The 7,666-nt window shown below is 41.0% G+C and overlaps 1 long non-coding RNA gene across 1 annotated transcript in view; it reads right to left on the bottom strand.

Moving 5' to 3' along the window:
- Positions 1-3,690: 3,690 nt before the first annotated feature.
- Positions 3,691-7,666, bottom strand: part of LOC123963590 — a 10,821-nt gene continuing 6,845 nt past the window's right edge. The window contains exons 3-4 of the long non-coding RNA XR_006823217.1: positions 4,418-4,540; positions 3,691-4,306 (exon numbers count right to left, since the gene is read on the bottom strand). This is a non-coding gene — a long non-coding RNA (uncharacterized LOC123963590). The remainder of the gene's footprint in view (positions 4,307-4,417; positions 4,541-7,666) is intronic.

Raw genomic sequence — 7,666 nt, 5'->3', positions numbered from 1 at the left:
TTCTCTCTCACTGGTAAAGTTACTCTGAGCTACGCAACCGTTTGTTGCAGGTGCTTAACGAGCGGTCAAGATCAAAGCGGTCCCCGCATTAGTCTCACTTTCATCTTGTAAAATCTGATATTTACTTTGCTCTCTTCGAAAATGGGAGTCCCACATTATTTCATTGCGGTTACCAGCAGGCTATTAGCAAAGCATACTTACAGAGTTGAGCTGAGCGACGGTGGAATCGACCCAGGGCGAGTTGAGCTGGAAGCTGCAAGTGGGAACGTCGGAAAAAGCGCGGACTATTCTTTCTTCTTCCCGAAATGCATTTGCACCCGTGCGTGAATATCGCGAGAAAAAATGAGAACTAATACATTCACTTGATTGACTAACTTTATCCCAACATGAGCTAAATATGTTTGTTCACACTTTCTGCATTTAATGTGCAGTCCACACAATGCTATCGCGTTTCACTTAAGAACATAAAACCCTTTAGTAAAATACACTAAATATAATTTGATAAATCTAACAGGTGACCAGTCTCCCTTTTTTCAGTGCAGTCCCTGGTGCCTCTGACATCTTAAATGAGTTCCAGGGTTTACTGCCATCACTTGCAGGGCTCACAGTGTTTGTTTTATTGATAATTTTAATCTGTTTGTGGACTTCACCCAAAAAGCTGGGCACAATCTTCTTGACCCTAATATAAAGCAGGCAGTGCATCATCTCCTTTTCAGACTGTTGTTACAGATAGGGCCTCCCCTCCAGTGAGACGTCCTGCTGTGCATGGTGGATCAGACCCTCACAACCATCCCCCCTTGGCTCAGGCCTCTGCTGTTGCTGGCAGTGCCCTTCAGAATAGTGATGATAAATGCTCACTCCATTACAAGTAAAGCCTTCATAGAAACAATTTATTTACCTGTAAAGACTTGGATTTACTGTGACAGAGATGTGGCGGATGAGCGTGAAATATGCCTCCCTAATGGAACTGTTCCTTCTGGTTTTAATTATTTCATGTTCATTTCATTTCATTTTTTATCCTCTATTATGAGATTGGATAGAATTATTATTGTTGGTGACTTTAATCGATAAACATTAAGGGTTATACCTTAGACCTTGTTTTTACTCTTGGTTTAAATATTGACTCCATTTGCTCTGAGGAGCTTACCATAAATCAAGCATAGCATTAGTTCAGCCAGGTAATGAAGTCAATCTCATCTTACAATCCCAGCACATCAGCTGATAGCAGCCATCTCTCTCTGCCTCTGGCTTTCAGTGTATGCACATGGATGGGCAGGTAGGTGCTCCCCCTGCCTTATGGCTTTTCCATGTAGGCATGTGGAAGGCCAGAGAGTTGTGCTCTACCTGCCTTGTCCCATATCCCAGAACAGAGCGATACCGCCAAACACATTAATTTCCTCTCAGCTGAGAAGTTTTCTGTAGCTTTTGACCCAAGTGCAGTGCTGTCTTCCCACACTGATAGCTAATAGTTGTTAGTTGAATGCTCTGTTCTGGTGCTGTTGGATCTTAGTCCATCTTTGATACTGTGGATCACAGCATAATTTTTATTACTTCATGTCCGAGGTAGAATGATTACTTTGCTGGTTGTGTTTAACAAGTTGTCTTGTATGTGAATGCTGGAATCTTATTTTCATTTCCCATGTTTTTGTGAGAAACCAGTTTTGCAGCTAAAGTACCTGCCAACGGCAGCTTATGGTACAGTATGACAACTATGTGCTACAATACAATAGAATGACAGCTTCAATAGAGGACAGCACACCCAGCTACTGAACTGTCAATTGAACGCAGTTTTAAAAAGTGTAGAATTTTAAATGGTCTTTTTCAAATCTTCCATCTTGATTTTTGATTATTTATTTTATGTATTTATTAAGATATCGATATGCTTTTATTGGCGGACCTTAATGGTCCAAGAGGCTTTTTTGTAGAGCACATTGAGCTGCACCTGTGTGTTAAAGAGACTGGGCAATAGCCTACAGCTTTAACACACTGCGCGCGTTCTCGTAGGCGGCAATCACTTTTCGGCACGACACCTGGCAGCGCTGTTCACCTACCGGGATTTAATCTCATCCGCGCGGATCGCGAAAGGGAGCTCACGGGAAAAACAAGGGGAGGCGGACTCTGTTTCTATATAAGCGAAGGTTGGTGCACAGATGTCACAGTGTTGGAAAAATCATGCATCCCTCACTTAGAGACATTACTTATAAACTGTCAACCTTTTTATTCACTAACTACAGGAGACCATCCCCCAACACTGCTGGTAATCAGCAACTGGCAGACGAGCTGAATGGTTTTTATAGGTTTGAAAAACCCACAGTCACACCTCCGGTCCAACACCATCTTCAAACAGTCACCTTCCCCCTTTATGAAGATCAGGAAGGCTCCTGGCCCCGACGGTGTCTCTCCATCCTGCCTGAAAATCTGTGCAGACCAGCTGGCCCCAATCTTCACACATACTTAACAGATCACTGGAGCTGTGTGAAGTTCCCTCCTGCTTCAAACGCTCCTCAATCATCCCGGTCCCCAAAAAACCCTCCATCTCTGGACTGAATGACTACAAACCTGTCGCCCTGACATCTGGAGTCATGAAGTGTGCTCTCCCCACTGCTCTTCTCCCTCTACACCAACGACTGCACCTCTAGAGACCCATCTGTCAAACTCCTGAAGTTTGCTGATGACACAACAGTCAAACGGACGGTGATGAGTCGGGAGGTTGATCAGCTGGCTCTCTGGTGCGGTCAGAACAACCTGGAGCTTAACACGCTCAAAACTGTGGAGATGATGGTGGACTTCAGGAGGAGCCCTCCCACTCTGCCCCCTATCACCTTACTCAACAGCCCTGTGTCTGCTGTGGAATCCTTCAGGTTTCTGGGATCCACTATTTCCCAGGACCTGAAGTCGGAGCCCAACACGGACACCATCATCAAGAAGGCCCAGCAGAGGATGCACTTACTGCGTCAGCTCAGGAAGCTCAACCTGCCTAAGGATCTGCTGATCCACTTTTACACAGCCATCATTTAGTCCACTGTCACTGTCTGGTTTGGATCTGCCACCAAAAAGGACAAGGACAGACTACAACGCAGTCAGGACTGCAGAAAAGGTCATCAGTGCCAACCTGCCCTCCATTCAGGACTTATACATTTCCAGGGAACATCACTGCAGATCTATCTCACCTCGGACACAACCTGTTCCAGCTTCTGCCCTCTGGTAGGCGCTACAGAGCACTGTACGCCAAAACCAACAGACTCAGGAACAGCTTCTTCCCACAAGCCATCACTCTGATGAACAGCTGATTTTTGATTCATGGTGTCAGAACAATTCCTGTGCAATAACCCAGTAACTCTGCCTCTAAATCAGCCACCTGTTTACTGGCTAACACTTATTATTTATTCACCATTCTCTATTTCAATGCTGTTCATACTGTTATATTGACATATTGTAGATACTGTATACCAAATCCACCTACCTCAAGTCATAACTCCTGCATAAAATACTTATTTATTCCAGCATCCTTTGCACTATGCTTCATTGCCCTATTTGTCAATGTCTATATTGTTTTTGTTCAGAGTGTGTATATTTGTGTTGTCTACACGGAAGTCTGTGTCTTTTTTTATTTTATTATTGTGATTTTGTATTTTTGTATGAGTAAGCACATCATGAGCAATGTACAATCCAGAATCAAATTCTTCATATGTACACATACCTGGCAAATAAAGCTGATTCTGATTTTGAAAATGAAAATGAAAGAATTCAAAAGCACTTGTTTTTTGGCCACAGTAACAAGTCAAACAAGTCAAACGGGTCAAGGACAGCAGTACCCAGGACATAGAGCATTATAAAAGACATTGCCACAATAGATTGACAGTCTACAAGATGACATCAAGACCAAAGGTACAGTATCTGATAATTAATGGTAATTTAAAAAAAACCCATACAATTTAACAAGTCAGATTTTCATATTTTTAAATTGTCTTCCTATTTGTGTTGTGGTGGTTGAACTGGTACAAAAATTAACTTTCACGCTAAACACTTATAACAATTGGTAAATTTTTGACATTAGTAAAAACTGACACCAGTAAAATAATCTGTTTTCATGTTTTCTGCTGTGTTTATCAGGCAGGCTGTGCAATGATGTCTGGGTTGGCTGCTCTGTGTCTCCTGCTCCTGCAGACAGGAACTTTTGGGTTTAGGATCCTACTTGATGGAAACTCTCTGAGTCATCAGGAAATCACTCAGATAGCGATCTTAAAAACCACCGTGCAGGTGTGCCAAGCTCTGGCCTTGGCTGAGGGCAAAAACTTCACTTTTCCTGTAAGGGTGAAATGTAACCAAATTATTTAGACTATTTTTAAAATGTGATTTGCCACTGCAATAATGTCTGTGTGTGTGTGTGTGTGTGTGTGTAGCCGCAGCCTTTTACCGCTGAGTCTGTCGCTGATGCCTGTCAAGCAAATTCATCCAACAGCTTCATCAAAACGATCAATTTAATCCAAGACAAGAATCGAAATGTAGATCTTCAGCATGCGTCTGACACAGCCTATCACTTTGACAATGAAAATTTTACAGCGGGAAAAAAAATCATTACAGATGGATTATCAGCTGTGAAGGCCAGCAACAAGTTACAGAACTTTGAGGCAGCAAGAGAACAACTGGGCACAATCTTACACACTTTACAGGTACTTTCTACTCGTTTTGTTTCTATTTTGTTCTTCCATTCGCCAGTTTTCAAATGTATTTCAAAATGGTTTGCACTGGAGTTTGTTGTAATTTTACACAGCCATTTCAAAGGGAATATATTTAAAAGTGCTTTGCAAAGAGTTAAAAAAAAAAGGTATTAAAAGATAATGACAGATGCTGTTTTTGACATGTTGTAAATATTTAACTTGTCTTCCTTTTTCAATAACAGGATTTCTACAGTCATAGCAACTGGGTGGAAATGGAAAACACACTCCCAAACTCCAATCTGATCAGATCAGACACCAGCATTGGTAACATTGCAGGTAAATAGATCATGTGATGTCAGTGTGTTTATCTGTCTATTACCAAAACGAAGCAAAACAGAGATAAAGAAAGATTTGATGTGATTAGAGAGATCATTTTACAAAACACTGATAAAATATCTTGTAAATTTTCTTTCTCCACAGCTGAAAGCAGAGCAACCTGTCGCAACTGTAATGGAGACGACTGCACAAACAACATTTTGCAGGACATCCTACAGGAAAAGATACTTATCTCTGGATATTTTAATGGTTCATCTAGTATCAAACCAAACGGTAAATTACCTACTTCCCGAACTATGTTCAATTTAGAATACATTTATAAAATTGCAAAATATGTTTGTCACTAGGATAAAAGGACGGTTCATATGTCACAGCTCCATAGCAACAAATATCTGAAGTAAAATGCACCCAATAGCACCTGTGTCATCTCCATACTACATTACTACACACTAATTGTTTGTAGCATATCTACTAATCTTTATAGTCACAATTCAGCTGCGACATTCAGATGGTGGGGTCAGAATCTGACATAAACAACAGATAAAAAAAAAATGTAGCAAATTAAGGGAGCTACTGGTTGCTGTGTCTACACGCGCTGCCATTGATGAGGCAAATGAGGCCCCTAGGTTCACTTTCAAAGTTCTCAAAGCATAATTTTAGGTCATGTACAATTTCATTGCGATCCGTCTATTCGTAGTAAAGAAATTTCAGTCTAGTCCAAAGTGGTGGACCTCCCGGGTGACCAACTTTTTGGTCCCTAGAGTCATGCTGCTAGCGTGCTTAAAAACACATATTTACAGATAATACAGTCTTGTGACAAGCAGTGTTGTAGTCTCTAAAGAAGTGGTAAATGTTAAGCTGTATGAAACACTGTTCTGGTTCAAATGCTGAACAGGAAAATGCAGCCATGGAGGTTTCCTTGATCAAACAAGTACGACCGAACCTAAAGGTGGGATCAACAAAGACTCGTTAAGCTCGAGCCATGGACATCTCCACATTACAGCAGCAGATTTGGCGATAGCTGCAACCAGTGAGCTACTAGAGGACGTTCGAAAGGCTGCTGGTGACCGAGTATTCCTACAGTATGTAACCCCCATTCTGCATGTTTCAGTTATGTACACTACTTTAAGAAGGCAAAGGGATTTAATCTGTTCTATTTGTCTCTCTCCAATAGGATGATAGGAATCTCCAAAGGCTCCAGTAACGCTCTTTGTATGTTGTTGTTTTGGTTTATGGTGTGTGTATGTGCATACTTAACACTGTAGCTGAGCCATTTTGTTCATGCTGTTCTGTGTATGTACATCAAGAGCAATGTAATCAATTTCCTCAAGTGTGCACATACCTGGCCATAACAGCTGAATCAGATTAGTGGATCTTGATTGACACGACAATGATGTTAAAGCAGGACTGTCACTTCCTTTATAATCAACAGAGACAATCAGAGAAAGAGCCCTCTGTTTACATTCTTATACCTTTCACTCCTCTAGGCAGGATCTTAACGCCCCAGACTTGACTGGACTAAGTTTTTGTCCTCTGAAGTGAAGTAAAAGGGATATTTGTGCCTTCAAATTTATAAATCTGCTCTTCATCTATGCCTGCTAAACTGTAACTAACTCAATAAAATAATCCGGCAGAATTGCGTGTGCTTTGATGTGCTTTGATACTGAGGAATAAAATAATTCTCCCAGATTTTGGGCCACTGACAAAGACTACAGACCAAAAGTCTTCAAGAATGCTTTTAATTCACTGTCAGCAAGTGGTGGGGGAGACCTGCCAGAAATGAGTCTTTCGGGGCTTCAGGTGCTGTGATGTCTTTGAGACTAGGCTGCTTCAAACGATTCCTCTGTAAAACTTGATTAAATGAAAAAGTTGTAGTTGTAAGTAAAACTACTGTATAATTGCTGTCCTATTTTGCTCATATAGCTGGCTTTAACTGGTGCTCCTTTAAATGTTAAGATTCTTCACGGATGCACCTGCTCAAGACACATACCTGAAAAGCATATAGCGCACAAGAGAGTAGGCTACTCTTAGTGTCACTGTAAAAAATCCACAAATGGTGTATAAAATGGCAGGAAAATAACTGTGTTAAAAGTAATAGCCAGTAAAAGCCAGATCCAAGGGAACATTTGAAAAAAAACCCAGTAAGTTATTTATATATATATACACACACACATATATACACATATATATATATACACACACACACACACACACACATATATATACAGTGGGGGAAAAAAGTATTTGACCCCTTGCTGATTTTGCAGGTTTGCCCACTTACAAAGAATGCAACAATCTACAATTTTAATCATATGTACATTCTAACAGTGAAAGACAGAATCCCAAAGAAAATCACAGAAAATCACATCATATGAATTTATAAAAATTGATAACCATCTGATGAGGAAAAACAAGTATTTGACCCCCTGGACAAACAGCATGTTAATATTTTTTAGAAAAGCCATTATTGGCCAGCACAGATGTCAAACGGTTTTTATAGTTGGTGACAAGGTTTGTGCACATTTCGGCAGGGATGTTGGCCCACTCCTCCCTGCAGACAGCCTCCAAATCATTCAGGTTCCGAGGTTGTCGCCTGGCAACTCGAATTTTAAGCTCCCTCCAAAGATTTTCAATTGGATTCAGGTCTGGAGACTGGCTAGGCCACTCCA

The sequence above is a fragment of the Micropterus dolomieu genome, linkage group LG23, assembly GCF_021292245.1.
Source record: "Micropterus dolomieu isolate WLL.071019.BEF.003 ecotype Adirondacks linkage group LG23, ASM2129224v1, whole genome shotgun sequence".
Taxonomy (NCBI): domain Eukaryota; kingdom Metazoa; phylum Chordata; class Actinopteri; order Centrarchiformes; family Centrarchidae; genus Micropterus; species Micropterus dolomieu.
This window is presented reverse-complemented; position numbering and strand designations above follow the sequence as displayed.